Consider the following 22,014-nt stretch of genomic DNA (forward strand, 5'->3'; position numbering starts at 1 on the left):
GCTTAATTTCAATTAAGAATTAGCCATAAGAAGATGAAGGCAGTGTTGAAGCATGAAAGTATAGCTCGTTTACGCCCCTTTCAACAGAAGGCAAAATGTCTAGTACATCTTCAATTCTGAAACTCTATTATTTCATGCATCTATGTGTTAATGGCACGATCTCTACCACACGTTTTTAGTATTGTTACTACTGTGTTTTGTGTGACTCAAGAAATTATAGGAGGTTACCTCACTTCTCTGTGGAGCTCTCTCCATGAGCTCCTATCTAATGAAAGGTCATTTTTTATACTTCATATCATGTCATACAACTTGTTCAAAGCATTGTGCCAGCAGTCAGGGTCTGCCTTAACCTTTAAATCAAAGTATCTATTAATTTGCATCCTTAATTGAACTCTCATCCCTTGTTTTGCTTGCATATGTGTACAGACATTTTAAAGTGTTTGCATTGTGCTTTCTCTGTCAAACATCTTGTTCTCTTTTCTGAGGTAATCTCTGTTCTTGTAGGGTATTTTCTGCTAAGATGTATTTACCCAGAGATATCATCCAGCTGCAGTTAGATGTGTTATGAGCTACTGAAGCCATTTTCATTGTGCTTTGTTCACCCTCTGTGTACAAGAGTCATCTAAATATTACTTTCCCCTATCTGGATGATTGATGCTTCAGCTCAAGTGCCTTATTTTAGTTTCCGGGTCATTATTCAGCATTTCATGAGGGTGTTCTTTTTCTCTTGATTACTGATTTGACAACTGCTCATCCTCCTCCTGCTCTTAATGTGTTCTTATCTGCCCTCTTTATGAAAGGGAGTGTAAATTGAAATGCTCCCAAGACTTTTTTCTGCTAGTCTTGGTTGTTATATCTAGATGAATAAAGTTTAGTTTATTGAGCCAAAGTATTTTACTTTTTTTTTTTTTTTTTTTTTTACCAAATAATAAAAGCAGTAACTCCTTATTTTTTCTGATTTATTTTTCAGAAAGCGAGTTTGTATGATGATTCTTCATATTTGAAAACTCAAGTTCTGCCTATTTGTCAAGTTCTTTACTGACATGAAATTTGAGATAAGCTGGAAAGTAGATCTTCATTAAGATTTGGGGCCTGTTGTTTTTTTCATACATTGATTTTATATGGATGAAAGTACGATTCATAAAGTTGGAAATACTTTCATTACATCTTGTGCAGATTTCAGCTGCAGACATCTAGAAATTTATACGTGTAAATTTATTCTAAATTTCAGTAGGTGCTTTGAGATTAAATTCTTCAGGAAATAAGCTTGTTAAAAATAAATGGTCTGTAGGGAGTTATTTTTCTGTAATAAAAAATAGAACAGACTTCTAGATTCTTGGCTAAAACTCCAAGTCCAATGCATGCTTGAGCTCTTAGTTTGTTGAAGATTTTTCCCAAAGTAGAAAACACGTTGCTCTACAAGTAATGCCTCATTTTTGTTTTTATTTTTATTTTTTTCCGGCATGGAAACTGCAACAAAGAGCACAGTAACACATTCTGATAGTGTTCTGTAGCTGAGTGTTTACCCTATTTTTTTAACACAATCACCACAATTAGCTACGCATTTTAATTGATGGTGAACAAGAGCCTGTGTGCTGCAATCAAAATGTGCACCAGCAGAGATTTCTCACTGTTTCACAGCTGCTAAGATGGCATACCTGCTAGAAAAATTTTGTATGCTCAGTCCATCTTTCGTAATCCCAAACAGATGGAAGTGAGAAGGTGCCAAATCTGGACTGCATGGTGGATGTGGCAGGACAGTCCAGCTAAGATTGGCTGTGTACTCCATGATCTAGAAACTGGTATTGAGTTGTGGCATTTTGTCAGATCGTCCCTTTGCCATCTGTTGCGCAGCAACAAAATGTAACTGTAGTGGTGGGAAGGTTCAACTCTACTGCCATTCCACCAACATCCTCTGATGTTGTGGGCCACCACAATAAAATAGGAGGCATTACTTTCAGAGCAGCGCTCATATATTTGTTATCCACTATCTGCATTGGATATTCACTAGTCAGTCAATCTGAAAGATTCAGTCCTTCAGTGGATGAAAGAGCATTCTAACCTTACAAGTTCTCTTAAAAATTGAGGAGTCCTTTCTGAATGTGGTATTTTAAGATGAATAGGAACTTTTCTACTTTCTGCTAAGATACGTCAAAAGCTTGACAATAGTTCTTACACCTCTGAATATTTGAAATATTTTACCATCTTCTGGTAATGTGTGAATTTTTCCGTATGCCAGGTATTTTTCTACCAAAGCGAACCAATTATTATACTCGATCATATACCTTTCAAAAGAAAATAAGTTTTTTCACTTCATCTGCTGACACAGCACAGTGAATGAAGTTATATCTCCTTTAAGACAAAAAAATGTAGTTTTTAAAAAGCCATTCTTTAAAGGTGTTGCTTTGAAAGGCAACCTTTCTTCATGTATGCTTTGTAACCAGACAGCTTAAAAGAATTCTCTCTACAGAGTTGTTGGAGTTTAAACTGGATTTCAAATGGATGACTGCAAACATTACTATTCCACAGTTCCTCACTTGGCATTCATAGCTCACAGGTTTTGTATTTCTACTTGATCCAAATGCCAGGCTTCATCTGATGCAAAATTTATTAGCTGGTACTTAGACTGAATTGACTGCTTTCTCATTCTCAGGTCAGATCTAGTGTAGCAGTAAATCTCTGCTACCAAATTTAAGAACAAATGGAATATACGTATGGAGTTACTAAAGGTAAATCTGAATAGTACGTTGATATTAAACTATGCCCAACATTCTAAAATATTACTTTTTTTTTTTAGCCACAGTTAACTATCTTGCTTTCTATATGTCATTGCATCTCTTTTTGCTTGCTGAGATAATTTTAGTGAAGAATGGCAATACCTTTTTTTACTATTTTATTTCTTTCTACTTAAAGGAAGTGCATTTTAAATTCTGTTGGATACTGTGAGAATGTGAAGACGAATTAGAAAAATATTACCATGTACTGACAGTGGTTATAAATTGGTCTCATAAAACACCCCAGTATTTTTTACCAATGTATTCAATGTATTTCAGAATTACTGTTACAGAAAAATACTTGGGAAGCATGGTGTTGTGACCACTGCCTTGGGAAACCTATTCCTGTGCCACTAACTCTTTCAGTGAAGAACCACTGACTGATAACCAACCCTATCCTGCCTTATAACAGTTTCATACTGTTCTCTTGAGTCCTATTGCCCATTACCTAAGAGAGGACATAGGTGCCTGCTCTTCTGCTCCCCTATGTAAAGAAGCCATAGGCTGTAATGAGTGTTCTCCTCAGTCTCTTTTCTAGACTGAACAAACCAAGGGACTTGAGCTGTTCCTCATACTTCCCCTGTAGAACCTTGACCAGATCTGTAGCACTCTGTTGGGCACTCTTTAATACTAAGTCTTTTTTGCACTGTGGCACCCAGAACTGCCCACAGTACTCAAGGTGAGGCCGCACCAATGCAGCATAGCAATAACTTCCCTTGACCAGCTAGCCATGACATGCTTTATGTGCCTCAGGACACACTTGTTCTTCCGGACTGCTTGGACACTATGTTCACTCATGTTTTACTTGCTGTCAACCAACATCCCCCAGATTTCTTTCAGCAGGGCTCCTATTAATCCTTTCAGCTCCTAGTCTCTCTATACAGTCAGCATTGCTTCTTCCCAGCTCTTTAATCTGTATAGATCTCTCTGCAAGGCTTTCTCCACCCTCAGTGGAGTTAACAGCTCCTCTAATTTAGTATAGTCGCCAAATTTACTCAAAACGCTTTCTGGTCCTACACTCAAGTCATGTATGAAAACATTCAAGAGAATCAGCCTTAAAATGAAGCCCTGGGGAGCCATGGTAATGATTGACTGCCAGCTTTTTGTAACTTCATTTGCGCCTGACCTGACAGGCCCAAATGTTTTTTGGATGTAAGCTGGAGAGGTACTATGAGAAGTATCAAAACTTTACTGACCTCCTCCCCCCCCCAAAAAAAAAAAACAAAAAAAACAGCTGGCTTCCCTTGGTCAACTAGTTGGGTGATCTTGTCATAAAAGGCGATTAATTTAGTTAAGTAGGACTTGCCCCTCATGAACCTGTGTTGTCTGTGACTGATTACTGTGTTGTCTTTCAGATGTTCTTCAATACCTCCCAGCATAATTTTTTCCATTGTTTTTACTAGGTGCTGAAGTGAGACTGACAGGCTTGTAATTGCCAGGGTTGTCTTTCTTGCCCTTCTTGAAAATTTGAACATTTGCCAGTGGGCTCTTAAGAGGTGCTAGTTAAAAAGTGACTGGTACTGATGGGCACAAGCGCCTTGAAAAGCAGTTTCCCAAAGGACCTTAATAACTAGTTTCCTGAGCAGACTGATATCTGCTCTCCCCATATCCAAAGTTAAGGTTTTAATGGCAGTCTTCCTTCTATCACTTAAGATTTTAAATATGACTATTTTGTGGTCACTGTGGCCAAGACAGCCACCAATTGGCACGTCGCTCGCTGATTGGCAGTGGTATCATCCTTTCTGAATTTGACTATTTGAGCCAGGTTCTAGTTCAGCATCTTGGGCGTTAGGAGTCCTCCTCTGAGAATGTATGCACATGTTCAATTTTAGGGTTCTAGTCAATTCAATTTTATGTGTTCTAGTCTGGAAGGCATTGCGGAGATGGCCGTTGCAATTTAGCATGTCAAGTTATTTAAAAATTCATTACTATGGAAACACTGTAATCAACTAATAAGTTCAACATCCAGGGTAATCTATTAAAGTATTGCGAGGATTCTCATTTTTGGTGAGCGTAATAAAGTTGGAGTATAAGAAAACACAATCTTCAGAAACTTCATTGTGAAACTATGTTGTTGACAGAGGGCTCGAGTAATTAATATGACCACTGCTTAAAAAAAAATAAAGGAAGAGACTAACAGTTAACTTAGTGCCTTCTGTCAGTAAAAGAAAATTTTAAAAGCTGTAGGTCTAATCTAGAGCGCCCTCGGTAAGCATTTTCATTCAAAGACCTTCTAAAAAGCATTTTAATACATGAGCTTCCTATGTTTTACAGTGAATGAATTTGAATTTGTAGCAAGATATTGTGCTTCAAACTACAAGGGTAGGGTTTTCTCTCCCTAAGACTAATACCTGTGAATACTGGAGAAAAGAAATTCTTTGTATGCTTTTTCTTCCTCATTTTGTTTAAGTGCATAATCAATTTCTAAGACGTTTGAATAGCGGAAGTAATAATTTTTGAACTTACAAGTCCTTCTACCCTTATTCATATGCACACTCTGACCCTCTTTAAAGCAGTTCCGAGTGTTTAGGCACATCCATGTGGATGTTATTTCTCATATTTAAATCCGCTGTAAAAGGAATAATTTACTCCAAGGAGATTTAGAAGAAAATACTTTACAAAATAAGATACTCTAAATGAAATTACTTAATTATATTATTTCTTGATTCATCCTGCTAAAAATGACTAATTCTGCAAATATTTCACTTTCAATAGTTCTTATCTTCAGAAGGTTGTGCAGTTAAACATAGATATATATATATATTTTTAGGGCATATTTTCCAGTAAAAGCTGGTATAGAGACGGATTGTTTTTGAGTGTTTGCTAACTGATGCAAGGAACTGCACATTCCACTACATGCTCTGGTTTAAAAAGCTTTTAGACTTGATTTGGTTGGGAGCCGGGCATCTTTCTCACTACATCCTAAGCATGTTCCAGAAAATTTATCTTTTCAATTTATTCAGACCAGAATTTGTTTAAGTACCGTGTGTGTTTGTTTGCTTTTGCCACAGAAATTTGGAAAGACCTCTAAAGCTTGTTTTTCTAACTTGAGAAGTTAGACCCTATGTTTTCCTCATCCTTCCTCACAAGAGATGAAGAAAGGAATATTTAAATAAACTGGAAAACTGAAAAAGTGAAACAGACAAAATATGTGTATTTTGGATTCTTGATTAAGTGTTCATTAAGTACTCACTGATTAAGTGATATCAGATGTTGTTAGGTCAATATTTTTAGTAAGGAAAGGATTCTACAAATTCATATTTCTGGAGCATGTAGAAAATAGGTTAAGCAATGTTCCTATGCACAAGTCAGTTTCCAGCTCAAACACAGATTTTAGGTGTTTATTTTGTAATTGTTATTTTTTTACTCAGCATTTTGTTGAAATCTGTTACTATTGTCAAAGATTAAATTCTAATCTCGGGGACCACCAGTTGGTCTGTTGTGATGATTACCATGTATATTTTCATTTTCTTACTCCCGTCTGTTGACAACTCAGGAAGATTGTGAAGCCTTTGAAATATTGTGATAGGATACAAATCCATACATGTGAGAAAAACATGGTGGGGGAAAGGAGGGAAGCACTTACAACTTCTTTTTAGAGCACGGTGTGCGTTTTGGAACTTCATCAAAATGCTGGCAATGCTGAAGACCAATTCATTCATGGGAATCAAACATGGGAGAAAATAAAATTGGAAGCGAATATAATTGTTGTGCAGGGTCCAGTATGTTTTATGTGCTCTCTTTACTGTGGTATTTTTCTCTGGATTTAAAAAGTTTAAGACCAAAGTGTCTTTGCTCAGTTTTATCTAGTAACTGATTAATTTTCATAAGATTATTACCCCATTGATCTCAGTAATCCTTGAATGAAGCGCATTCAAAAGTCTTGAAAACAGCAATAGGCAGAAAATTGGGTTTCCATGTAGCGGTTTCTGTGGGAAATCTTTCCCCATGTTAAAATCAAGTGCCAGCTTCTCATTTGATTTTGAAAGCATGTTTCAGTTGCTAGCCATTAGATCTCATAGTCTTTTTCTCTTTTATTGGAACATCCATAATACCTAGTGTTCTTTCCTTACGGATTCAATTAGATTGCTGCAGTTGAGTCAGTCTTATTTTGTGTGAGCTATATCTGTGTATCTATTCATATGAATAGATAGAGATTTTTAAACATCTGCTTGTCAAGTATCATAGTCTCATCTTTGGTCATGAAATCAGATTTGCTGCTCTTTGCTAAGTCCTAATTTTTAATTTTTCTCTAAAACAAACAGATTATATCAGCAATCCTATATATGCCTCGGTTATGGATAAAGATGTGCATAGTGACAGTGGCGTGTATAAAGATAGCCCTTTCCTGTTACTTCCATGTTCATAAATCCAAATATTAGATTAGCTATTTCTCACAGCAGTGAATTGCTATTGAGCTGTAGGTTTCAAGGTTCCTAATGGTTTTTTTTTGGTCTAGATAACTGACGAGGCAAAAAAATTGTGTAGATATTTTCATATGTTGCTATTTTTGTGTATCTGCTTAGCTGGAAGCATCATACAGTGAATGCAAAAGTACATGTCTGTGAATGTAGACCATATTGGAAACAGAGATTTACTGTCCCAAAGTGTAATGCTTACTCAGCCATCTGATGAGATTTGAGCACTAAACAGTTTGAGAGGGATGCATAAAGCTGTTTTATTACAAGATGCTGTTATGAATTGTAGCAGCTTTCCTTATGGTATACTGCTGTTGCCAAACAAGTTGCATGAATGTAAGCAGTTTTATTTGTAATTACTTGCTTACATTTCCTTAGAATATTTGGGTTAAAGATGTTTGTGGTTCCTACTCCACCTCTGCTGGCAATCCCTACATCCTCTTCTATTCAAAATCAAAAGGTATCTTTTAAAACTATTTGGAGAAAAGCCTTTCTGAGGAATTCTGTTTCTTATACATGATATGGAGTTGGTCTGAGTTATGTGTATGTGATATAACTGTCAAAAATGTTACAGAAAGCGCATGCAGGGAAATACAAAAATAAGATCTTAAAGCATTGAAAAAAGAGATAAGAGATTTAATTTTAGCTGAATTTGAGGAAGTTTAGAAAATAGAGGAATTACTTGCTTAAGGAATGTCAAGGAAAACATGGTAGTTAATACGTAGGCTATTTTCTAAACTTTGATCAAAAACTGCATTTTATAAGTGGAATGTGACACTTAACAACATTCCTGACAGCACTGCCTTGCTTAAGTTGTGTTACTTACGGTTATGTTCTGTAACACATGCGCACACACGCAATCGCTGTTGTATTTTCGCTGCTGGGTAGCTCTGTTTTACGTGCTACAATCAAATGTTTTCAAAAACTATGGCTGGTGTTTGTGCATTTGTTAATTGACAGTTCTACTGTGGAATGTCTAATGTTAAAAAAAACGTAAATATCATCAGTAGGTTATTTTCATTATTACGTATGAAAAAGAATATCATTGGATGTGTTTTTACTTTGAAATCAGCAAATTCTGTGGTTACTGCTGGATAAAAACAAGCTTAAAATTTGCTTATATGAAACATTTGCTAAGCTACATATTTACACAGTTCAGTTTGTCTTCATAGGTATATTAATCACTTAAAAACATACTTTAGTGTAAGTATTGGAAAGAAAATTATCAGTATTTTAGATTTTGGTAATTAAGCCAGAAGCTTAACAAAAGGCCGTCTTACAGAACAAATTTCGGGAGTTTCACTTCCCTCAAGTATATGATCATGCCTGTTGTATGTGCCATAGTATTGTATTATGGCTTTTTCAATTTACTTCTGGTTGAATTCCGTGTTTTAAAGATGGCAGTCTAAACTGAAATTTTAAGAATTATCAATGTAATATTTCTATTTCAAGATATTTTATTCAGTTGCAAGACAAAAAACAAAACAGAAACAAAACAACCAATTGGTGGTATTCCGTTTAATTTCATTACAACATTCAGTTTGGGCAGTGCTAAATTTGTTATGCGTGACATAAGTAAATTTTTGTGTATAGATAGGCAAGGCAATGAAATGTGTGTACTCAATAGATTTGCTTCTAAGATTCTATCTTTGTGTGACTGTAAAAACAAAACAAGACATTATTACTAATATCTGCTTCCAGCACTCAGTTTACAATTTATTAATAAAATGAAAAATGATGAATCACAGTTGTAATGCTACGTCTTATCCAAAGATAATGAAGAGTTAAAAATTGTGTAATGAAAATTTAGAATAAGGTTAAAGTAGCTTATAAGACTGCCTACAGATCCAGCAGTGTTCTGATTTGAAGAAAGAACACTTGATTTGAGGGATTTGAAAATATATCACTTAGTTTTGGTGGAGGACTAAAAAGCATGTGCTTATCTTTAGGATAGTTTGAAAGTGAAAGATTTGACCAGGACAAGGAACAGAAAATGAGATGTTATTTGCTCTCTGAAAGCAGTGTGTACACAACAGATTGTGTTTTAGATGTCTTCAGTACTTCATTTATGTGATTCTCTCTTGTTGACTTTGTGTAACAGTTTCTCATCTGTTTGCCCATTTCTCGACCGTTTCCTAAGTAAAATAAACCTTTGTGCTTATTTTTACTATTAGCAAACTGTAATAAAGCTTCTCATAGAATCACAGAATATCCTGAGTTGGAAGGGACCCATGAGGACCTTTGAGCCCAGTTCCTGTCTCCACACAGCACCGCCCAGAATGCAGACCGTGTGTCTGAGTGCGTTGTCCAGATGCATCTTGAGCAGGCAGAGCCTTTCCCTCACCCCCACCTGCCCTCCCCTGACAGCCCCAGCCGTTCCCTGGCCCCCCTTGCTGTCACACAGTGCAGAGCTCAGCGCTGCCCTCCGCTCCCTGTGAGGAGCTGCAGCCGCCGTGAGGGCTGCCCTCAGCCTCTCTGCGATGGGGTGAGCAAACAGCAAAAACCTTGGCCATTGCTCATACATCTTCTCCTTTTTGTTAGTGTTCAGTGGCATTTCTGGTGTCCTTGACGCAAATGAGACCAGATCGCTGACAAGGTACTGGCTTAATATATTACAATCCTGAAGGAAAGTCCGCTTCCAGGAAATGTTTGCCTTTGAGGCCCAGTGTTACATGGATGGTTTCTTTTGTTGCTTACAAATATCTGTAAGGAAAACATCCGACTTGCGTGTGACGTGTTTTGTGTGTGCTTGTGTTGTGCCAGGCCTCAGTGTGACGAGGGGGAAGAAGTCAAACTGCTTTCTCTTCCATAAGCATTTCCCAGGGTGGGGAACTGGGAAAGCTCCATAATGTGTTGGAAGCACTGAGAGGTCAGCAGTATAAACTGAGGCAGGTTTTTAATACTGCGCTTCCCTGAACCTGTTCTCTCACTTTGTGTAAACCAGAACGACCGTAATGGGGAGGATATTTAGAATAAGCAGGCTTTGTGGTTATAAAATACATCAGCTTTGCTTTTTATGTTTGTATGTTGACTTCGTAACTCTTATAAGCTGTTACGGCCTGGCGGAGTTTCTCATCTAGACTTAAATTTGTTGTCTTCACTTATTTTTTGGACAGCATGGTGGTGCTATACCTTGATCCAGGTATATCTGTTCCATAAAATAGGTTCTCTAGATGTTATTTTTTTCTGAACACGAACAGATTTATGTTAATAAAACTACGTATTGACTTATTATTTCTACAGTTAGGAAGAACAGAATTGGATAGAATTCATCTAATTTCTCTGCAACATGTCATTTAATGCTGAGTACTTTAGTACTCAGTTCGAGGAAAATGTTACTGCTTCGTGCAATAAAATAACCTGTCCTGTGTGATAAAATAACCATACCGATGTGATATTTATGAAACAGAAATTGTGGAATTCTAAATCATGATGATTACATGCAGATCAAGATATAGTATCTATGTGTAGGAGCTACTTAGAATAAATCAAATTGCTTGGCAGATTAAGGAAACCCTTAATTAAGAAGTGATTTATTGTTGTGAAATACACAAATATTTTGTTTAGTTTCAATAATTCTGTCAGTATTATTAAAGTACCGATTTGATCAGCTGTGGACCAGTGGATTATGAGAACAGGCGTTTAATTTAAATTTGGATTTGTTTCTCTGTGTCTATTTCCTATCGCGGTCGTTTTGATTGCTGCTCTAAAGGATGCTTTAATTATACCAGCAAATTTATTTTTTGTACTCTCATTGTTTAAACTTCAGTTTAAGATGATGCTGATACTCTTTTTCTGCCTCTTTTTCTTTGTAAACTGCATTATCTTCCAAATAATAGAGAAATTAGAGTAGTAACAATATTTTTGTCAGGCATGGGACAGACGCGTGTAATTGCTTTCCCACAGAAAATGTGCAGGCATTAAATATAGCTCAAGCTGAGAGAAATTTGCCTTACATCCTCTTCATGTAACTAAAGTTAACATTCTGCAAGACAGTAAAAGAGAAAATACGGATAATATAATATCACGTGAAAAACTTGCCGCTACCAAAATGCATAGTATTTTTCTGCCAAACAACTGAATAAATTAAGCTGTTGGGCATGTTTGCAGTGCTATTTTCAGACTAGGAATTAAAATCTATGCCTCTGGAGTTTGAATGACTGTGTTGGAAGGCATCTCATGCTTTTTATGTAATTAATAAAAATATTGTACCTGTTATGTTTAAAAACTATGTGAAGTACAACTGTATTACTGACTCAAAGTTACCTTCATACCTGAAAAAGCCAGTTGTTTTAGTTTCTTATTTACATGTATTGAGATGTTTAAAATAAGTATTTATTGTTTACTTATGTAAGAGAAATTCTCCACAAAAAGGTGACATCTAAAAGGCCTTTCTTGCTCTGCCTTTCAAGACAAAGAGAAGCTGAGCTAAAATATCTCCACAGACTTTGCCCTCCTGCAGTCTTACCATTAAAATACATATTTTTTTTTGTATTCCACAGTTCTAAGAAGTGAGTATTCATGTCTAATTCTGTACGTGAGCTTTGTGAAGCCATGAAACTAAGCAAACAAAATGAACAGAGGAAGCCTGCTAGCAGTTTGGGTGGCTAAAGTAACCAGACCCTGTTGTGCAGGAGGGCAAACTGTGTATCCTTATCGTTCAACTTCATGTTTCACTTAAAAACATCTTTGTATGGACTATATTAAATTTTTAATGACTTGAAGTTATAAATTAACATACAGCCTAATCTGAAATGCTGATGAGAGAGTACACTTGTACAAAGTGGCTGCTTGTCTTACTGTCAAGGAGCCTGTTATGTGTGAAGTTTTATGTTTCTGCTGAAATCTGTAGATATTTTTGGATATGCAGGTGGTAGAGTGTCTGTCAAATTGTCTAATTTTTTTCTCTCAAGGAATTCTTTGTAAGAGTCTTTTGATTCTTGGCAAAATATTTCAGTACTTTCGTGTGCTTTCATTTTTCCCTTCATCCAATGAGTTTCATTATTTTCTCCTGCTAGATGTCCTTCCTTAAGGACATGTAACTGGTGCAAAATGATACTTGCAAATAGAGGCTTTTAAAATCCCAGTAAAAAAAAAAAAAAAAAAATAAAGTAGTGAAGCTAAACAAAGTGGCAATATCTTCAGAGTTAAAAAGGCAAGGTAAATTTTTGGAGAATGATAGAATGCCTTAGATAGGAAGAGATTGTGAAGACCAAGTTCCAACTCCTCTGCTGTAGGCAGAGTTGCCAGTCGCTAGATCAAGCTGCCTCTGGCTCCTTCCTACCTGGCCCTGAATGCCTCGAGGAAGCATTCATTACCTGGCAGTGTCCAGAGAAGGGCAGGAGAGTGGCTTTTTTCCAGAGATTTCCATGCATTGCTCCAGAACAGGTTAAGGGTGGTGATGAGAAATAAAAAAGATGATCATACCCCTTTTTCCTCTGTTATATGCTTAGTGAAATCAACTTATGGGGACAGCTGAGACATACATCGTTGTCTTTATTTACCTGAAGGTGATATGACTGAACTGTTTCTAGCTCCCACTGCCGTGACCCTTCCATTCTCAGCTAAGTCAGCAAAATTGAATGGCCATACTGTGAAAAGGGAGTATGTGGATTTTCTTCCTTGTTTCTTCAGCTTGTGAATATCCAATGTAAGGGTAGCTAATGAGCTTTTCCAAATGATCTTGCTGCTAGCACTATTAAATTGTCATTTGGCTTCTGTGTTCATTTGCAAAATAAATAAATAAGCAGGGTGGTGTCTTTCGGCTGGGACAAAATTGTTTTCTTCAGTGTCTGCTATGTTTTGATTGTAGGAGAAAAACAACGTTGATAACACACTGATATTTGTAGTTGCTGCTGAGCAGTTCTGTACAGAGCCAAGGCCACTCACAGTGAAGGGCCCAAGGACCTGGGAGGGAACAGAATCAGGACAGCTGACTTAAAGTGGCTAGAGAGAAATTCCTTATTCCATATGGTGCCATGTGTGAGGAGTTTTGAAGGGATGGCAGTTATCTCTCTTCCACTGTTTGGGAGACCTGCTGGGATGTGGTTGGTGCATATGCTTGTCATAACTGTAACTATTATCCTTTTCCTTTTCTCAGTGAATAATTTGATCTCAATACATGATTTTTACTTGGTTGTGGTGGATTTTCTTTCAGTGTCCTTAAGAGGTATTTAGGCTTCAAGTGTAAATACTGCATCAGCTTTTGAGAAACAAAAGCTCTGTATAGCCCTGTCTATTTGGATGCCTGATGCGCAAGACTGCAAAATAACTGTGTATAAATATATAATTTGCATAATAGAACATAGTTTTTAACTTTGCAGGCTTTGCCTGTAAGAATGGAGGCTCCTACAGACAGGAAAATCCTTATCTGATGAAGGAGAGAGGCACAAGGAGCTCCCTGCCCAGGGTCACTAGGCAGTGAGGTTTTGTGGCTGTGAATGGCAGGGTGCTGTGGCGTGGGGCTGCTGCTGGCATCTTGGAAGGCAGTACAGCCCAATGAGTAGTAGTCAGTAATGTATTTCCTTATTAACTGTGAACTAATTAGATCATTAAATAGGAGTTTAAGGGGAATATGCTGGTGATGAACATAATCAAGTGTTTTACACCATGTGTTTTTCCAGTTTTTGTCAACAGACGGTGCATATTGTAGAATATTTGAGTCAGCAAACAAAATGTAAAAATAAAATAAAAATACTATGAAGTAGCTATAATGATTTCACCTTCCTGGTCACTGCACGTTTATTTTGTAGGACAGACATAGCTAAGTGTACTTGGCTAACAAGTTGCACACCGAAATGCCAAAAAGTGAAAACACTCTGAACTTACAAGTAGATCTGCTAACATTGTCCATGATGGGAGCACCAATGTGAGGCCTGGGTTTCTGTTCTCATACCTGGATGAAGCTCACGTTCAGTGGGCAGATGAGCATATTATGATGCTTGTATTACATGGAGAATTTTTTTCTTTCCCAGAGTAAAACTTTTAAAAGCAATTTGCATCAAAAAAGTAATTTGCAGATTGGGAAAGCAAAAATGGTACAAACGAAACATAGTTGAACAGCCACAAAACAGCCAGTTTTTTTGTTTTTGGTTTTGTTTTTTTTTTTAATACTTTAAAAAAGCAGATGCAGATTGCATCACTTCTAATTTTCTTTTTATTTGTATGTGAGCTATGGGTTACAAATTTACCAAACTTCTAATTTAGTCATTACAGCCATGTTAAAATCATGTACTTTCAGCCATCGTCTAATCCTGAGAAAATTTGTGTCCTTGATACCTAATACAGCATAAAATGAAGAATAAAACTGAAATTGTTTTATTGATAGCTTCAGTGCAGATCTAAATGAATCTAATATCAGTACAGAGAAAACAGTGAGTTCTCTCAGTTCACCAGATGCGAAGTTGGTGTGCAGGACGTTATTCAGTGCACTTCATCAGCTCAGGCAGTGGTCAGGGTTTGTAGGTAGGCTTTTATGGATTTGAAATGGCTCTCAACATCAGTTTTTTCCCTCGTAGATTTTTGCATATTTGTCATGTCTGTGACTGAATGCAGTGAGATAACATCTGGGCTCAAGGTGCGTTGCCGCTGCAGGGCTTGTATGTAGGCAAGGTAGACGTAACCCTTTTTTCTCTCCTCAGCTCTCCTCTTTTCTCAAACTCTTCATAATTGAAATCTACAGCACGTATGAAATTGCTGTATGAGGCATCCATTGTAATACATGCAATTATTAATATCAAATTAATAACTGCTTTCAATGATTTTGTGTCTGTTTGGCCACCTTGTTTGTGGTGTACTTGAACACTGCTTGTTTTACTCTTATGTATTAGGGCTGTATACAAAGCAACTGTCTCTCTGCTGACTTTGTCAGCAGGTCTATCATATGCTAAGCTTTGTTTTATTTGTTCCAGAAGAATGTAATGTATTATTCTCATGTACAACAACAAACATACAAACATTTTAAATCTATTAATAATGGATTTTTTTAATAGATTCGTAAGTTATGCCTGTCATTTTACTCTGAATTAGGACTGCAACATGCTAAGAGTCATTTTTCAGCTGCAGTTCCCCAGAGTACTGTATTTAGAAGCACTAAAATGCAATCATATCCTAGTCTTATTTATGTAGTCATATTTATTTTATCTAGACAGCATTCTTACCTTTGGGAAACAAATGTGATGGTACTTTCTGACAACGATCATTTATTTTTTCTACATGCAAATTTTATTTTTGGAGCTTTTTTATTAGAAAGGAATTAAAGCAAACTAATCAGTATAAACTTGCGCAGTGCTGATTTCAGTAACCAGTAGATAATGCAGGGCACTTTGAGTGTAGTTCTTGTTCTGTTGTTGTTGTTTTAATAAGCCTCCAGATAATAATGAACTTGTCTTGATATACATGTTAATTTGCAGTGAAAGGTGGTAAATGAGAAAAGTTACCCAGGATGTAAAGTCTAAGATAAAAGCTTGAAATGTGTTTACTTCATCTTTTATGTTGCTGAAAATGATACGACAAGGGAAAAGATAAAGACTTGGTTAAATATTTTTTACTCTTAAGCAAATGTCTTCTAAGTAATTCATAGGTTTTTTTTTTTTTTTTTTTTTTTTTTTTTTTTTTTTTTTTTTTGTGTGTGTGAAGAGAATAAAAGCAGATATTTTATATATCACCCTGATGTACCAAGTACTATTTTAAAGAATTACTAGATGTTTGCATTCTGTTATTTTATCTTACCATAACTCATATTATACCTTTGGGATAAACTATGTTGATTTCAGTCCTATTTTGCGGACAGAGTTCACAAGAGAAAGATGAGGTGAATTGCTTAGGGGACTGAATACTTCTGTGAGCAGAAGAAAGAAAAAAGTGTTCTGTGTTTGCATTTTTATTTACCTTTGCTAGCATTTTCAATGTTTTTTTCTTCCTTATATGTTTTTTTTATGTAGAATGGATTCTTAACTAATCAAAAATTTTTGCTTCTAAGCAAACTTTTCTGGTAAGAAAAGCTTTAAGCCATCCACCGCAAGGGAGAACTTTACTTGGGTTAATTCCATGCATCTCACCTTCATGTAATTTTCTGGTGTTGCTAGCGAATACATATTGCCTATATCCATCATGGAAATGTAATAATCATTTAGAAATAAGGTTTAGAGTACTTTATTTGTTGTTACCGAATACAATTTTAAAAGATGAAGGTGATCCTTTTGGTAGGCTTTATTAACCTTGGTGTTACTCGTGTTCAAGCATTCTGACAGCTTTATTTATGTAATGTGTTTAATAAGGAAATCTGGCAGTGCTAGAATGGGGGAAGAAGAAAAAAGTAGCCCGAGAAATGGGCAATGTAAGCTTTAAGAGACACAATTGTGGTGAATGAATGAGTGTGGTCTCTCACAATTTAGGGATGAAAAGTAAAATTAGAGGAAATGAAAATGAAAGAAAACAAAAGTTTGCCAACGTTTCTGGAGGGGTTTAGCTCTAAGTTTTAAGCAGGAATAAGACTTCAGAAGTCAGTTACAATTATGGCGTTTAATGTGAATCAAAATTAATTTTGTCACTGTGCTATAAATAAAATTGAAGTGCTACTTCAATGGGTGCACTTTGAGAAGATGTTTTTTGCCTTGCTGGCTAAACCTGGTGTTCACTATGCACTTTCTTCCAGAGGCAGGGAGTTTTCCCTGGGGGTGGGGGGTATTTTTAAGGAAAACTTAGCCCAGTCTCCTTTACAGTAATTCTCTCTTACTTATTCTGTCCCATGGTGTAAATCAGCTTTCCATTGGAAGATAAAGCAGACAAAAACATCCCTGAACTGAGCAGGGATGCCCTTGCATCACAAGGGAAGAAAAAGGACAGTGTTTCACGCTGCACGGTATGGCCCAATGGTTTAGTACATCAAAACCTGGAAGCCTTAAGACAAATATTCTGGGTAGTTTCTTTGGTCTAAATGTGAGAGGTTTCATTCATTTTACTGAATGTGCTTTTGAAAGTTGAGTGCAGGAGTTGAAAATTGAGTTTCAAGCATGCTGTTGCACTCACTTGATTATTTGCAGTACTGCTGTATTCACGTATGGCACACGCCAGTGTCATTTGGAGTCCTCTGCGCAATATTTACAGCAGTTACCAAAAGAAGTAATAACAATAAGTAAGACTTCCAGACTGCTTCTTCAGGTTATGTCATGTTTCTAAGTGATTCTTGTCTTTATTGAAAACCATTTTGCTGCAGGTTGTTTTTCTGAAATTTGAGATACCAATGTGCTATCAAAAGTGAGTACGCTTTGTAGAGAATTACCTACCCAACTGTGACATACAACAGAGTTCTCTTGCAGGCTTTGGGTTCTAGTTATACTTCAGCCAACAATTCTTCTATGCCTCTACAGCACCACTTTTTTTCAGATCTCTGTTTTTTCTCTCTGTGATTTGGAGGGCATGAGTTTCTTGCACGGCTCTCCTGTGTGATGCTTCAGTATATGTGCAAAGCCTGACGTATGTTAAACGTAGGCATTGCTAACCATGCATTTGAAGATTATGTGTGTCTGGCCAGCCTCAGCTGTCTGTAGTGAATAGGAGTTTATTTTTTTCACCCATTCATTTTCAGAGAGCGAGGAAATATGGGTCTCCCTAAGGTAACGATGAAGTGCAGGGTGAAGTCTTTAGAATTCATGGAACTTCAGGAAAAAATACATGCAAGATGTATTTTCAATTACAGGTACTTTTAAATGTGCATGGTTAAATAAACCCATGCATACATAATCTAAGTAATTTAATAATGTGTTTGTAGAAGTCAAACTGTATGTAGAGACAATGCTTGTAATTATCAGTGCCTCCAAGAAAATTGAACTGTGAACTGTGTATCTAAATGAAGACACCGGGGGGACAGAAAATCATTATAGTGGTTTGAAAATAGTAGTAAACTGCTTTAATTCACTTATTTGGAACTGTAGTCAACTCAATTCAGTTTTGTTAATTGATTTTTGGAAACCATTAAATTGAAGTAAAACTATTACAATTCTGAAAATCAGAGTTCACATAGCTGTTTTTATTACTTTAATCTTCAGATTTGTTTCTTAATATTTCTGAGTTTGTACAGTTAAAATTCTTACCCAGGTGCATTTAAAGAGTACAATCAGTTTACAAAGGCTTTGGCTATCAGTCATTTTAAGGCAGCAACTCAATGAAGAAGTCCTGGTGAAGGTATGTTCCTGTTGCTGTGTTAGACAGGGCTGTACATGATATTCAGCTCCAAAAATGCTATCATGGAATGGGAGGGGTGAGTATTTTGTTCAGAAGTTTCCAAATAAAAATGGGGTATGTTCTGATTAAAACTGAATGCTGAATATAAAAAAAAAATACTTCAGCAATCCTGTTCTGTGTAGAACAGATGATCTGACCTATTTTATTAGACATTTGAGGACAGTTCTTTTCCTGTTCATAACAGGTGTAGAAAAAAACAGGAAAGCTGATTCAGAGTCCTCTGTCATGCCCTCTACATTGTAATTTACCATTAGTTTCCCTTTTAGCCTGAAAAAAATCTTGTTACCCTTCCAGTTTGGAGGTGTCATTAACAAATTTAGGTCTCAGGGTCACTGTCTCTTTTCAGTTCTTTTTACATGAAGTGAAAGCAATCTGGGCACATATGATACTGTCTGGATCCAGTCCTACATTACTTTTGACTGGTGTGTAATATGGTTTTCAATTTGCAGAAGCCATTAGCCTTTTCTTTCCTAGCCATGGAGTTGCATCGTGGTGAAGATAAGGCTATGGCAGTAGGGTTGCAGAAGGTACGTTTCTATTTTAATCCTGAGCTCCCTTTCTTTTCTGTCTTGAACCATGCCCATCAAGTCTTGTCTAAGTGGCGTGTTGGGGATTATTATTTGTGTTTTCGGATGAGCTGGGCCAACAGTCTGTAATTACTCATCTGCTTTTCTAGCCTTTCTTATGCCAGAATTGCATTTTTTTTCTTGCACTTACAGTTATGAACAGGGCTATGAATGCAAAAGTGCTAATGATAACTGTGATATAGCTGTTCACAAAACAGCCATTTCTAAACTGTTCTGCTTTTAAAATCAGGACAGTAGCGTGTTGTCAGTTAGCAAACTGGCCTAATTTTGACCTTTGAGTAAATGGTTAATGACAGATAAATGTGAGCTATTGGATTATTATCATTATGGGATAATATGGGTGGGATTTATTCTAATTCTGAGAAAAGAGAAAAAAAATATGCAGTGTTTTGTAACTTTCCTCCCTGGTTGAGAGAATTGCAGGTATGTGGAAAGAGAGCCAGCTGCCAGGCTCATGTGCTTGAGAATTCAGCTAGACTATTTACTGCCAGTATCTCTTAGCTTTGCAGTTACTGCTATACATAAATGGGATTCAGATCAACTAGAAATGACTTCGGATTTTTTTGTACGAGTGTAATTCACAAGGTTGAGTCCCTATAAACTCTGATTAAATTTTGAAGTCTTTGATAAAACCCAATCCACAGAGCTTTGTTAGCCTTCTGTTTTTATAATGGGGAGATGTTTGTGCAGGTAAAAACAGCAGTCACTGTTCAAGCTATCACAGGGAAGAGGTTTTTGTTTCCTGATTTATTCACCTTCCTTTCCCTTTTCTTGGCTGAGAAGTGGCTTGAGAGCGGAATACAGCTCACTGGTAAGGGAGAGTTTTGTGGAACTTATGTAGGAAGACTGAAAGTGTGCTTCAATGAGTGTGGAAAAGCAGGGGGAGTAAGGAAAGTAGCCAGAGATGTGGGAGTAGGCGAGTTTTTAGTTGGGTCTGTCCAGCTGTTAGCCCTGCTGCTGGGTCTCCATTCATAGCTCCGTGCTGTGGAAATTAGACTCATCAAGCAAGTTGCCAGCAAATAGAAGGGAATAAAATCTCATCTGATAAATCTCTCACTGTGGTATGTGGAAGATAAGTATTTTCTTGTAAGAAATACTCTGTTTCAAAATCTCTATCTTCCTTGTGAGAAATTTCAGACAATTAATAAGCTTTCTTATCGGTAAGTACAGAATTTCAGTGACAACATGACACAGAATTTAAATTTTTGTTATTCATTGCTTACATTTCCGAAGTACAGTATAAATTCTCTTGTAATGGTAAGCAACATAAAATGAATTTAATGACATATTAAGAATAGAAGACTGTAGAACAGCAGTCCAAGGAGTCATTTTTTTTTAACTCAGAATGAGTGCTGTACTGTCGTTGTGCTGCTTGTTGTTCTGCATTTCACAAGGCCTATCTCCTAGTATAATTTTATTATAAAATAGTTTGCTTTTCTTGAAGTTAGCTTAATAGAGTATAACTTATGTTCTTTAGTTTAACAGTGTTGCTAGTATTTCCCCTTTAGTCGTATTAGAAAAGACTATTAAAATCCTCAATAATTTCATCTTGTCAAAATTTCCAGCTGTGAGGCTTGACTGGTAAACACTTAACGCTTCATTTTTTGTAACTGAAGATGCTGTTCCGGTTGACTGGCTTTATAGCTAGAAGTAAAGCAGTAATACTGCAGGTAAGCTGTACGGACTATGTATCATGCAAATGAGATGAGGGAAATTTACCTCTATATGCTTGTTCTTTTACAATTCCATTAAAATTCTTTTAGCAGGAGTAAAGATTGAGCTTGTTCTATTGAGAAATGGCGAGGTGCATATTCACTTTCTCCTTTCTTTTTGCAGAATATTTTCCCTGTGCTCTTCCATATTGAGAACATGTTTGAGTTTGAAGTGGAAGAAAGGTTCTTCTAATGAGTTGCTGGAATCTGTTAATTTGTGTGGTTCATTTGTGTTCTTGGTAGGAGAGCTGAATTTGCGGCTGCGTACTTTGGTTGTGTTGGAACTGCAGTTATATTTTAAAATGGTGTCTGGTCCTTGTAATATTTTTTGTCATTGTATTTGGAAGACCGAGTCTCGGTAAGGTTGAAAGGAGTTGTTTTAGTAAATAAAAATAAATTGTGTTTAGGATGTTTTCAGAGCAAAGCTTCAGTGGCTGGTGAGGGCTGTTACAGGAGAGCTGAGGGGAGGAGAGGAGCTGTTTAATGCTGACTCTTCCTGTAGCCTGTCAATTTATTCATGCAGTGGACCTTGCGAGCTCAATCTACAGATGCTATTTTCTGCTCCTTACTGAATAAAACTCGGTGCTGAGTCCTGAGTGTAAAGATTAATTAGTCAGTGAGTGGTAAAGGTCTGTTAAAGCCATTATTGCGTATGTCCATAGAGACAAACAGGGACTATAAAACATTGTGTTCAAAACCTAATTTTACATGTGTATTTTTCATTAATAATAATGATAATGGTAGTAACTATAGCCTTTTAATCCTGAATCCTCTCAGAGGGCGTTGTGCAATGCATGCTGTGTTGGAAAGACCATGTTTTCAGTCACTGAAGCTCCTTTAAGCTATCTTGAGTTCAAGTTATTGCCTATCATCGGGCAGACTTAACTGCTCAGAGCATGTCATACAATTAAGTGTGTTTTGTCCAGAAATAATAAGGAAAATAGTTAAAGATCAGTGAAGTTAAGATAAAAATGGTAACCAGAGCTGTGCTTACAGTTATGTACTTTATCTCTGTTAGTCTGACTTCAGGACTAGATACTAACAATTTAATGCTAGCTTTCAGATAAGCTCAGAGATGCACAATTGGTGATTGGCTCCATGTTAGAAATTTTCAGCTAGTTTTTAGCTGATTTAGGTAATGCAGTAAGTAAGAAGATTTCTTTATAAACACGTGCATTTCAAATTGCAGACTTGGTCTTTTGTCTAAATTAAGCTGCAGCTGTTCTCTCTACACTTGAGAATGACTCCCTGTGTTACCAGCAGTTTCAAAAGAGAAGGG

General features: G+C 36.6%; 1 protein-coding gene across 15 annotated transcripts in view; it reads left to right on the forward strand.

Annotated features, from left to right (window-relative positions):
• Nucleotides 1-22,014, forward strand: part of TENM2 (teneurin transmembrane protein 2) — a 602,430-nt gene that overhangs the window by 132,568 nt on the left and 447,848 nt on the right. The gene's annotated exons all lie outside the window — the stretch shown is intronic.

This window comes from Tympanuchus pallidicinctus, unplaced genomic scaffold, assembly GCF_026119805.1.
Source record: "Tympanuchus pallidicinctus isolate F22 unplaced genomic scaffold, pur_lepc_1.0 scaffold21, whole genome shotgun sequence".
NCBI classification, from domain to species: Eukaryota; Metazoa; Chordata; class Aves; order Galliformes; family Phasianidae; genus Tympanuchus; species Tympanuchus pallidicinctus.